The following is a 13,573-nucleotide window of genomic DNA, read 5'->3' on the forward strand; positions in this document are numbered from 1 at the left end:
GAGACTAGGTATAGAGGAATGATTGGTTCTCTTATGTACTTAACTTCCTCTAGACCCGATATTGTGCAAAGTGTTGGATTATGTTCTAGGTTCCAATCCAAACCAAAAGAGTCACATCTTTCTGCAGTTAAGAGGATCATTAGATATGTTCATGGCACATCCAATTTCGGTCTTTGGTATCCTAAGATTGATGATTTTTCTGCAGTTGGTTATTGTGATGCAGATTTTGCTGGTGATAGAGTTGATAGAAGGAGCACTTCTGGTTTATGTTGCTTCCTTGGGAAGTCCTTAAATGTTTGGTCAAGTAAGAAGCAACCAACAGTGGCCTTATCCACTGCAGAGGCTGAGTATATAGCTGCTTCTTCTTGTTGTTCTCAGCTTTTATGGTTAAAAACACAGCTTGCTGATTACAAATTAAATGCTGAAAATATTCCCTTAATGTGTGATAATATGAGTGCCATTAATATTTCTAAAAATCCAGTTTTGCACTCTAGGACTAAGCATATTGAAGTGAAATTTCACTCAATAAGAGAACATGTCCAAAAGGGGGATATTAGTATTCAATTTGTTAAATCAGAGGAGCAATTAGCAGATATTTTTACAAAACCATTAGCTGAGGATAGATTCTGCGTGCTTAGGACTTGTCTAGGAATTTTGAGCTATGATTCTTTATTTGAAAAATGCTGATGTATTTGCTGGAGCTTTTTGTCTCATAAACAGGCATGAGATAATTCTGGGCAGGTGATGAACGTTTTCCTCAAGTCAGCGTGTTCTGGGCTTGTTTCAAGTGAAACTCAATCTGGGCCAACTTCAAAATTCAGATCAAGAGTGGTCCAAATGTGTTTCATTAAATCCATATCACCTCAAGGCCCAAATATGAATGTTACAATTCTTTGCTAAAATTTTTTTGGTTGACTTGTGTGTTTAATTTTGTTTAAGGGTTCTTTTAATATTTTTGTCCAAAAAGATTTTCAGTTTGATTTTTTTAATTTTAAGGATTTCGAAAATTTAAAATTTAAAATTTTCTTGTTTTTAAAATCAAATCAAATCTTTCTTTTATGAGGTCATGTTTTTTCAAGTCTTTTCAAATGGTGATGCAGTTGCATGGTTTTGGAAATTCACTTTTGGGTACGGTTACCAACACTCCCTCTCTTCCCTCCATAACTTCTCCTCACACTCTTCAGTTTCTTCCCACTCACTTTACTACTTCTCTTCCCTCAAAAGACTGAAACTAACCAAATGAGGAAGAAAACCATTGCTAAAAGGGCTCCTCGTGAAAAAGTTTACAAACTTCCCTCAAAACCTTCCACTCGCTCCCAAGACCGGACCTTTACTCCATCTCCTTCTCCTCTTACCTCTCCTCCTCGCTCTGTTCCCATGGCGCGAACCAAAACCACTCCAAGGTACCCTGCTCCTGCCAAGCCGACGGCACCACCTAAAATGACGCCCTCCAAACCAAGCTCTTCGAAACCTGGCTCACCCAAGGGGAAGCGTCCTGCAGTTGAAGAACCTGTTCCTGAGACAGCAAAACCTAAGTCAAGGTCTGTCCCTGTTCGATCACAAAGAGGTAACCCTCATCGCCCTCTCAAATCTGTTAGAGAACCAGACATTGATCCTTTTGCTCACAAATCACACTACATGACATCTCACTCAGACTTTAACCCCATCGTTTCAAATCTGCCATGAACCACGATTTTTATGAGGGATTTATTCAGTATCGTACTCTATGTCCATCTTTTCTGGCTGATTTACCTGATTTGAAAAAGAAAGGTTTTCCTTTTGTTAAAAATTTGGAATTTTTAGACTGGAATCACCTTTTCAAAATAAAAAAACCTGTATATCCTCAGTTGGTCAAAGAATTTTATGCAAACATGACTTACCATGAAGGAAGTGTGCATTCGTATGTTAAGGGCAGAGACATTATCTTGAATAATGAAACCATCAGTGACTCCTTGAAGTACACTGATGTTGGGCCGTGTGCTTATACATCTGTAAAGTGGGATGATGGGGTTGGTATCTCTTACCATGATGCTTTGGCTCACATTTGTGAACATGTTTCCCTAATTGATGGCATCACACCCACTCACAAAACCCTAGGATATGAACGTGCTCAGTTGCACCGAATTGTTAATCACATCTTGATTCCTCAAAGTGGTTCATATCAAAGGGTCTCTTACACGGACACACTTGTTTTGTATGCCCTAATCACTAAAACAGAAATCTCTTTTGCCTATTTGATGGCTAGATACATGTTTGATTCTGTTAGAAGTGTGAAAGATAAAGCACTACCTTATGGAATATTGTTAACTTGCATATTTGAGAATTTTGGTGTTGATCTGTCAAAATGAGGATTATGAAAACAGACATTCATACCTAAAAGGGGGTGGTTCAGTGAAACAGCAAAAAGGACCAACTAGATCTAAGAGAGTGGTTCTAGATGATGATGATGAAGAGTTCATTCCAGATGATTCTCCTCCTCCTTCCACCGAGGGTACTTCCATCTCCACTGGGAAGAAATCTGCTCTGCTGAATGTGGTCAAGGATGTCGCTCAAGAATTTGTTTCCCAATCAAATCACATGATTGCCATGAGCAAGGAACAAAGGAAGCTAGCTAGCAAGCATGAAAACTTCCTGAAGAAATCAAGGGATAGGGTGGCTGTGCTCATGACCTTCATTGATAACCTTCAAAATGATGAAGACATTGCCACTGATATAGAAGAGGAAGCTGCTTCAGAGGGGAATGGTTCTGATGCCTAGGATTTGTTTCATAAAAACTGCTACTGCTGCTCTCTTTTTGTCTCATGAATTCTGTTTATCTTGTTACCATTGAACTGTTTTTATTTTGGATGACTGTAATAACTCTAAATACTGCTGCACTTCTTTTAGTTTAGTTAGAACTTTGGACTGTGATCTAACCTTTTCTTGCAGGATTTGTACTGATGTTTTTTGTTGATCATGCTTATTATCCACCCTTGATGACAAAAGGGGGAGTAATAGCAAGCAAGCACTGGTAAATGTGTCTTAGGATTTTTTTTTGGGCATTTGCTGCAGCTACTAGTATGTCATTTGGGATTTTGTCTGATTGAAACTTGATTTTACATGCTGAATCCTTTTGCTGATGATATTAGCTTGATGTTGGGCTAATTATGTGATGTTGCTTATTTGATACCCTTTAGCCAAGATAAATGTGTATAGCTCTTTATTGTGCTTTCTTTAAGTGTAATATAAAACAGGAACAAAGAGGAAAGTATAAATCCAGGGGGAGCTAATCTTGAAAAGGAAAGGGGGAGCAACATAAAAGCAAATGACAATCAAAGGGAGTTTCTAAACCTTACTCAAATTCATTCCTTTTGATTATTGCTTAAATCATGTTTGTCATCAAGGGGGAGATTGTTGAGTTAAGAAATTAATTAATAAAATTGATGATGACAAACATTTGATTAATGGGCTAATCACCCAATTAATTTTGATTATTTTTTATGAGTGATGCAGGCTAAAAACAAGTGTTACAGCAGCCCAACATCAAACAAAAGATATATGCTAATGGGCTGAATGGTAAGTGAAAATAAAGACAAGCCCAAGTCATTCATCTCAAGCAAAAAGTCTTCCAAGAAGCAAGGCAAGGCACCAACGGGCTGAACTTGAGAAGAATCCGATCCAAGCCCGAATTGATTTTCAATTCCCTCCATCTTGCCTTACCAGAAGCAACGTTCCTCTCCTCTCTAATCAAGTCAAATCAAAGCTTCAGAAAAGTAAGAAAGAGAAAGAGAGAAAAAGCTTCTTCCCTAAGCTAGTAACCAAAGAAGCAAGAGAGAGAAAGTTTAAGCTTGAAGCACAGAAGCTAAAACAGAAAATCCAAACCAAATCAAGCTTAACTTAAAGGTAATCCATCTCATCTTGCATGCATCAGATCTTCTTCTCTTCTCCCCAACTCTCTGCTATATCCGAAAATGGCATTCAAGGGAAACTTGTTCTCTGCCCTATTCTGCTTCACATCTACGGTCACAAGTGATACTTGGGGACCAAGTAGTTTCTCAATGGCTAAGATCAAGTTGACCATGAGAAGATTTCTATGGTTACTGCTTTATGGCTTTCGGTCAAGATGAAGGATTCAGAAGCAAAGTTTCTACTCTAAGGTTTAATGTGAAAAAGTGAATCTGTGGGTTGGTGAAGCTCAAGGCTCAAGGTGTTGACCTTGGAAGCAGAACCAAGCAACATGCAAGGAGATAAAAGAAGCTTGCTGCTCATTCAGAAGGCAAGGAGAGAAAACCAGAGTGTGTGAACAGTGTTATGCTTAGAAGTTTCTCTACTTGGATAATGCTTTCTTTCAAAGAAGCATTCGGCCAATACTGAAGAACTGCATCTGAGGTTTGCGAATCTGGTTTTACACATAGCAAAGAGGCTGCTGATGAAGTCAATCTCCTTCATGTTTTACTGATTGTAATGTACTTTTCTAAGTTTATCTTTCTGTAATTTCTTGAGAGAAAAGGCATTGTGAGAAAGCTTAAGAAAAAGCCATGAGTGGAAAAAGGCTGAGAGATACACTTAAGAGAAAAGCCTAGAGTTATTTTCTGATTTCTTTAGGTTGGTTAAGTGTCTTGTATCTTGTACCTGTAAGGTATCCCTTTCTTAGTTGGGTTAGCACTAAGAGCAATAGTTAGGTATTAGCATAGCCAACGTCAAGTTAGGTTAGAACTTGAGTGTGAAAGGATTGGGTCAATCCTGTGAAATTGGTGTATGTAATACTGTTAACTATAGTGAAATTCTTCCATAGTTGTGGAGGAGACTAGACGTAAGTTGCATAGCACAAGGCAACCGAACCAGGATACATGCTGGTGTTAGCTTTTCTCTTTCTGCTGAGTTCTGTTTTCTGATATTCATGAGACAAAAATAAATTGTCTCATAAATTTCCGCTGCTGAGTTCAAACAGAACCTGAATTGAAAGTTCATTTTAAAAGGGTAATAACAGCAACTTAAAAGGAAGGCATAGATTCAACCCCCTTCTCTAAGCCTACTACAACCTTCAGGCTGGGAACACTAATACAAAGGGAACTTCTCACATAAATGCTCATCTAGGTAAAATGGATATTCTTCCTCCACATTTTTCACTTTCAAAAACATTTTTTTGAAATCTTTGAATGAAGACTTATATAACTTAAAAATACCCATATCTGGAGAACTGTTAAGGTTCACCCAAACACCTTTCCACACCCCCTTAGCTTGGAACAACGAAAAAAACAAACTCAAACTTGGTTCCAACTCCAAAAACTCCATCAAATTTTCGAAACATCTCAAAAATGCCCATCCATTCAGATGAAGCTACGAGGGGGCGCAGTTCAATTGCCACAACATGGAACACTCAAACTCTGTAAAAGGCAATTTTACATACAACTCTTGCAACAAACAACTGTAAATATAAAAATACTCAAAATTATTTTTACGGTGAAAAACTCTTTCAGACCTCAAACATGGCAACAACAACAGGTTAATACCAGAACCTACCCTGGTTACCTTATGTTTATCAATTTCATTTATGCTATCCTCATCAACAAATAACAAACCATGAATTTTTACATCCTCCCCCACCCGATCATACGAACCATCATTTTTCTTTTGTGCCTCACTCATTTTTTTCACACCCATTACTCAAAGAACGAAAAGAATTTCAAAAACAATGACTTGCACTAACCTCTTTTACTCATGCTTTAATACCTTCCGAAACAGTTGAGTTCCACCTTTTGTTTTTATGAACACAGTTGTGATTCCAAAATGTATTAATTCCAACTAAGTTTATTAAATTCTTGAAACCATACTTTCAATCTTTACCATTCATTCAATCTAACGGCATCTACGACATGGGAAACATAACCAACGTCAACTCAATAAGCACACACCTCGTTAAATGATTTTTTATTCTCTCTCCAAACTTTTTGCATTCTAGTTTTTACTCTTAAATTTGTATTTTTTATTTTAAAAAAATAGTTTTAATAAACAAGTTTGAGCTGGGGGCTCCACAGTATACAAGCCGACCTATATTTAAGCTCAACCTGCTTCATTAAAACTTCATCAGGCTCAGCTTAGGGGCTATGATATAACCGTTACAAATCGGTTACGAAAAGCTCGGCTTATACGTTATAGGTCGACAATTAGAATCACAATTAATCAGATCAAAACGTTATGATCCTCAAAACGTCATTCCTATAAATTCGGTAATGGACAAATTATGGATACCTCGGATGACTATAAAAGAAAACAAGGAAACTCGTCTGAGGTATGTGAAATATTCTTTTTCCTTGAAAAATATCACACACAAGTACTGACTTAAGCATCGGAGTGCCTTTTGCAGGTACCTCCCCTCCTTTGTTGTTTGTCCCACGCCGAAGTACTCCTTCTCTCAAGAATAAGCTCGGAGTTGAACATTCAGGAGCTCGGTGACAGAGTTCAACATGGCCGAGCTATACCTAAAAGTCAAGTAAGAACATGATTCTATTCCCAAAAAAATATAAAATCAAAATGCATACCCTTAAACACAACTTTGGTCGGATCCATAGCAGAAAAATCTTGCTCAGGGGCTAAAAACTTGGCTTGAGTAATCACCCATTCAAAACTTTTAGCAACGGCATCCAAGATTTCAGTCTCTTTACCTTTTTTCCAAATTCTTCATTTTCACAGTAGTCTCTATCATCTGATTCTTCATACTTTCAATATCATTCTCCTTTTTCTTTAACAGCTCCGCATCCTTCTCACGAGCATCATTCATTGTCCTCAACTCCTCATCCTTACTAACGAGTTTTCCCTTCAACTCTTCTATTAATTTCTTATCTAAAGAAATTTCCTCCTTCAACTCTTTAAAATCTTTGTTTTCCATCATCTTTTTATGTTTATTCTCCTGACTCCGACTAATGCTTGCCAAGCGCAAGCTGAGAACCTTGATATAGAAGAGGTACCCCTTTTCAACAACAAGAAATTATCAAGTATTAAAACACAACTCATTCATATACATACCTGAATATATTGATCAACAGAAATATGACCTGCTTTAGCACTTCATCGGCTACCACGATAAAAGGGAAACTTCTATCCCAAACTGACGCACCATCACCCACATCTGAGAACAAGTGCAACTTTTCTTGGTTCCTAACAAAAGCAATCAATTCTGGGAAAGGAATCTCTTTTCCGATTTCCTCAACACCATCATCCCTAACAACCAGTTCTGTTTTTCTCTTTTTGAAAATCATAGGTTTTCTTTTTTAGGTTGGTTGATTAACTTCACCTTTCCCAACTCCCTCACAGGATCAGCGAGGATACCTCTATTTCAATATTCTTGCTTTTCAGCCGAGCTATCAAGCTTGCCGCAGTCACACTGGGGTATTTACCAACTGCAACAAATAGACAAACATATTTTAACAAAATCAAACAACAATCGACAACTTTCATACAAATACAACATGTTTGAAACTCTTACTGATGAGCGGATAATTTATACGCTTTTTTGCATTGTTTTTACATAGTTTTAGTATGATTTAGTTAGTTTTTAATATATTTTTATTAGTTTTTAAATAAAAATCACATTTCTGGACTTTACTATGAGTTTGTGTGTTTTTCTGTGATTTCAGGTATTTTCTGGCTGAAATTGAGGGACTTGAGCAAAAATCAGATTCAGAGGCTGAAGAAGGACTGCAGATGCTGTTGGATTCTGACCTCCCTGCACTCAAAGTGGATTTTCTAGAGCTACAGAAGTTCAAATGGCGTGCTCTCAATTGCATTGAAAAGTAGACATCCAGGGCTTTCAAGCAATATATAATAGTTCATACTTTTTCCGAGTTTAGACGACGCAAACTGGCGTTGAACGCCAGCTCTCTGCCCTATTCTGGAGTTAAACGCCAGAAACAGGTTGCAAAGCAGAGTTAAACGCCAGAAACAGGTTACAAACTGGCGTTCAACTCCAAGGAAGACCTCTACACGTGAAAGCTTCAATGCTCAGCTCAAGCACACACCAAGTGAGCCCAGAAGTGGATTTCTGCATCATTTACTTATTTCTGTAACCCTAGTAACTAGTTTAGTATAAATAGAACTTTTTACTATTGTGTTAGGGATCTTTGGATCATTTTTAGATCTCTGGAACACATTATGTAACTTTTACGTTCTGAGACCTCCATGGGAGGCTGGCCACTCGGTCATGTCTACCCTATTTTCACTTATGTATTTTCAACGGTAGAGTTTCTGCACACCATAGATTAAGGTGTGGAGCTCTGCTGTTCCTCATGAATTAATGCAAAGTACTATTGTTTTTCTATTCAATTCAAGCCTATTTCTTCTCTAAGATATTCATTCGCACACAAGAACATGATGAATGTGATGATTATGTGACGCTCATCATCATTCTCACTTATGAACACGTGCCTGACAAACACTTCCGTTCTACATGAAAGCAAGCTTGAATGCATATCTCTTAGCCTCCTGATCTACGATCAGAGTCTTCGTGGTATAGGCTAGAATTATTGGCGGCCATTCTTGAGATCCGGAAAGTCTAAACCTTGTCTGTGGTATTCCGAGTAGGATCTGGGAAGGGATGGCTGTGACGAGCTTCAAACTCGCGAGTGCTGGGCGTAGTGACAGACGCAAAAGGATTACTGAATCCTATTCCAGTATGATCGAGAACCGACAGATGATTAGCCGTGCGGTGACAGCGCATTTTGGACCATTTTCACTGAGAGGACGGGATGTAGCCATTGACAACGGTGATGCCCAACATACAGCTTGCCATGGAAGGGAGTATGAATGATTGGATGAAAGCAGTAGGAAAGCGGAGATTCAGAAGGAACTAAGCATCTCTATACGCTTATCTGAAATTCTCACTAATGAATTACATAAGTATCTCTATCTTTATTTTACGTTTTATTTATCTTTTAATTATTAAAACTCTATAACCATTTGAATCCGCCTGACTGAGATTTACAAGGTGACCATAGCTTGCTTCAAGCCGACAATCTCCGTGGGATCGACCCTTACTCACGTAAGGTTTATTACTTGGATGACCCAGTGCACTTGCTGGTTAGTTGTGCGAAGTTGTGACAAAGAATTAAGATTATGAACGTGCGTATTAAGTCTTTAGCGCCGCTACCAAGGAATGAACGATCACGATTTCGTGCACCAAGTTTTTGGCGCCGTTGCCGGGGATTGTTCGAGTTTGGACAACTGACGGTTCATCTTGTTGCTCAGATTAGGTAATTTTATTTTATTTTTAAGCTTTTTATTTCTTATTTTCGAAAATAATATAAAAAAAATTTCTTCTTTTTCGTTTTTCCCAAAATAATTTTCGAAAAAACCAAAAACATCATATAAAATCATAAAAACCAAAAATTTTATGTTTCTTGTTTGAGTCTAGTGTCAATTTTTAAGTTTGGTGTCAATTGCATCTTTTTAATTTTTCTTAAAATTTTTGAAAATTCATGCATGTGTTCTTCATGATCTTCAAGTTGTTCTTGATGATTTTCTATGTTTGATCTTTAATTTTTCTTGTTTTGTGTCTTTTCTTGTTTTTCATATGCATTTTTAATTTGTCAGTGTCTAAAGTTTGAAAATTTCTAAGTTTGGTGTCTTGCATGTTTTTCTTTTCTTTAAAATTTTCAAAAATAAGTCTTGATGTTCATCTTGATCTTCAAAGTGTTCTTGGTGTTCATCTTGACATTCAAAGTATTCTTGCATGCATTAGTTATTTTGATTCATAATTTCTATATTTTGTGTCAATTTTGTGTTTTTCTCTCTCCTCATTAAAAATTCAAAAATAAAAAAATATCTTTCCCTTATTCTTCTCATAAATTTCGAAAATTTGAATTGATTGTCATAAAGTTTTAAAATTCAATTGTTTCTTATTAGTCAAGTCAATTTTCAATTTAAAAAATCTATCTTTTTCAAATCTTTTTCAAAAATCAAATCTTTTTCATTTTTTTCAATATTTTCGAAAATTTTAAATTTTGATTTTCAAAATCTTTTTTCTTATCTTTATTTCATATTTTCGAAAATCTCACTAATATTTAATGTTTTAATTCAAAAATTTTTCAAGTTATTACTTGCCTATTAAGAAAGGTTCAATCTTTAAATTCTAGAATCATATCTTTTAATTTCTTATTAGTCAAGTAATCAACTTTAATTTCAAAAATCAAATCTTTTTAAATTTCTTTTCAAATTTTTTTCAAACTAAATTTTCAATCATATCTTTTTCAAAATCCTTTCTAACTTCTTATCTTTTCAAAAATTGATTTTCAAATCTTTTTCAATTAACTACTTGACTTTTTGTTTGATTTTAAAAGTTTTCTATTTCAATCGTATCTTTTTCAAAACTCCTAACTACTTTTCTCTCTCCAATTTTCGAAAATCACTAACCTTTTTTTTAATTCTTTTTAATTAACTAATTATTTTAAATTTTAATTTTATTTTATTTCTTTTTATATTTTCGAATTCTAATTAATTAATTTAATAAAAACAAAAATATTTTCCTTTTATTTTAATTTGAAATTCGAATTCTTCATCTTCTCTCTTCTCCATTATACTCTCCTATTCTTCTCCTCTTCTACTCACATAAAGGAATCTTTATACTGTGACATAGAGGATTCCTCTTCTTTATGTTCTCTTCTTTTTCATATGAGCAGGAACAGGGATAAAGACATTCTTATTGAAGTTGATCCTGAACCTGAAAGGACTCTAAAGAGGAAACTAAGAGAAGCTAAGGCACAACCCTCTGGAGAGGACCTGACAGAAATTTTTGAAAAAGAAGGAGACATGGCCGAACCCAACAACAATGCAAGGAAGATGCTTGGTGACTTTACTGCACCAAATTCTAACTTACATGGAAGAAGCATCTCAATCCCTGCCATTGGAGCAAACAATTTTGAGCTAAAGCCTCAATTAGTTTCTCTGATGCAACAGAATTGCAAGTTTCATGGACTTCCATCTGAAGATCCTTTTCAGTTCTTAACTGAATTCTTGTAGATCTGTGATACTGTTAAGACCAATGGGGTTGATCCCGAGGTCTACAGGCTTATGCTTTTCCCATTTGCTGTAAGAGACAGAGCTAGAATATGGTTGGACTCTCAACCTAAAGATAGCCTGAACTCTTGGGATAAGCTGGTCACGGCTTTCTTAGCCAAGTTCTTTCCTCCTCAAAAGCTTAGCAAGCTTAGAGTGGATGTTCAAACCTTCAAATCGAAAGAAGGTGAATCCTTCTATGAAGCTTGGGAGAGATACAAGCAACTGACCAAAAAGTGTCCTTCTGACATGCTTTCAGAATGGACCATCCTGGATATATTCCATGATGGTCTGTCTGAATTAGCTAAGATGTCATTGGACCATTCTGCAGGTGGATCCATTCACCTAAAGAAAACACCTGCAGAAGCTCAGGAACTCATTAACATGGTTGCAAATAACCAGTTCATGTACACTTCTGAAAGGAATCCTGTGAGTAATGGGACGCCTCAGAGGAAGAGAGTTCTTGAAATTGATACTCTGAATGCCATATTGGCTCAGAACAAAATATTGACTCAGCAAGTCAATATGATTTCTCAGAGTCTGAATGGATTGCAAGCTGCATCCAACAGTACTAAAGAGGTATCTTCTGAATAAGAAGCTTATGATCCTGAGAACCCTGCAATAGCAGAGGTGAATTACATGGGTGAACCCTATGGAAACACCTATAATCCCTCATGGAGAAATCATCCAAATTTCTCATGAAAGGATCAACAAAAGCCTCAACCAGGCTTTAATAATGGTGGAAGAAACAGGTTTAGCAATAGCAAGCCTTTTCCATCATCCACTCAGCAACAGACAGAGAATTCTGAGCAGAATCCATCTAGCTTAGCAAATATAGTCTCTGATCTATCTAAGGCCACTTTTAAGTTTCATGAATGAAATAAGGTCCTCCATTAGAAATTTGGAGGCACAAGTAGGCCAGCTGAGTAAAAGAGTCACTGAAACCCCTCCTAGTACTCTCCCAAGCAATACAGAAGAAAATCCAAAAAGAGAGTGCAAGGCCATTACCTTACTTGGTGTGGCCAAACCCAGAGAGGAGGAGGAGGACGTGAATCCTAGTGAGGAAGACCTCCTGGGACGTTTAGTGACCAATAAGGAGTTTCCCTTTGAGGAACCAAATGAATCTGAGGCTCATACAGAGACCATAGAGATTCCATTTAACCTGCTTCTGCCCTTCATGAGCTCTGATGAGTATTCTTCCTCTGAAGAGGATGAAGACATTAATGAAGAGCAAGTTGCTAAGTACCTTGGTGCAATCATGAAGCTGAATACCAAATTATTTGGTAATGAGACTTGGGAAGATGAACCTCCCTTGCTCACCAATGAACTAAATGCATTGGATAGGCAAAAATTACCTCAAAAGAAATAGGATCCTGGTAAATTCTTAATTCCCTGTAACATAGGAACCATGACCGTTGAGAAGGCTCTGTGTGACATGGGGTCAGGCATTAACCTTATGCCACTCTCTGTAATGGAAAAACTTGGGATCTTTGAGGTGCAAGCTGCCAGAATCTCATTAGAGCTGGCAGACAACTCAAGAAAATAGGCTTATGGACTAGTAGAGGATGTGTTAGTAAAGGTTGAAGGCCTTTACATCCCTGCTGATTTCATAATCCTAGACACTGGGAAGGATGAGGATGAATCCATCATCCTTGGAAGACCCTTCCTAGCCACAGCAAGAGCTGTGATTGATGTAGACAGAGGAGAGTTGGTCCTTCAACTGAATGAGGACTACCTTGTATTTAAGACTCAAGGATCTCCTTCTGTAACCATGGAGAGGAAGTATGAAAAGCTTCTCTCACTGCAGAGTCAACCAAAGCCCCCACAGTCAAACTCTAAATTTGGTGTTGGGAGGGCACAACCAAACTCTAAGTTTGGTGTTGAACCCCCACATTCAAACTCTAAGTTTGGTGTTGGGAGGTTCCAACAATGCTCTGAACATCTGTGAGGCTCCATGAGAGCTCACTGTCAAGCTATTGACATTAAAGAAGCGCTTGTTGGGAGGTAACCCAATGTTATTTAATTATATCTATTTTATTTTTATTGTTATTTCGTGTTTTATTAGGTTGATGATCATGTGAAGTCACAAGAACAACTGAAAAATTAAAAACAGAATCAAAAATAGCAGAAGAAATAGCACACCCTGGAGGAAGAGCACTCTGGCGTTTAAATGCCAGAAACAAGCATCTGTCTGGCGTTTAACGCCAGAAACAAGCACCAAGCTGGCGTTTAACGTCAGAAACAAGCATCAACCTGGAGTTAAACGCCAGAAACAGGCTACATTTGGACGTTTAATGCCAAAAACAGGCAGCAGTCTGGCGTTAAACGCCAGTATTGCATACAAAGGACATTTTTACACGCCTAATTGGAGCATGGATGTTAAGTCCTTGACCCCACTGGATTTGTGGACCCACAGGATCCCCACAGGATCTGTGGATCCCATAGGATCCCCACCTCTTCTTCTTTACTCTTCACACTTTTTCATAACACTCTTCCCCAAAATAACCTCCACCAATCACCTCCATTACTCCTCCAAAACCATCAT

The 13,573-nt window shown here is 37.3% G+C and overlaps 1 non-coding gene across 1 annotated transcript; it reads right to left on the minus strand.

The window, feature by feature from the left end:
• Positions 1–11,175: 11,175 nt before the first annotated feature.
• LOC112788269 (small nucleolar RNA R71) lies at positions 11,176–11,283 on the minus strand. The gene has a single exon (XR_003195640.1). It is a non-coding gene; the product is annotated as a small nucleolar RNA R71 (small nucleolar RNA).
• Positions 11,284–13,573: the final 2,290 nt, after the last annotated feature.

The sequence above is a fragment of the Arachis hypogaea genome, chromosome 20, assembly GCF_003086295.3.
Source record: "Arachis hypogaea cultivar Tifrunner chromosome 20, arahy.Tifrunner.gnm2.J5K5, whole genome shotgun sequence".
Lineage (NCBI taxonomy): Eukaryota > Viridiplantae > Streptophyta > Magnoliopsida > Fabales > Fabaceae > Arachis > Arachis hypogaea.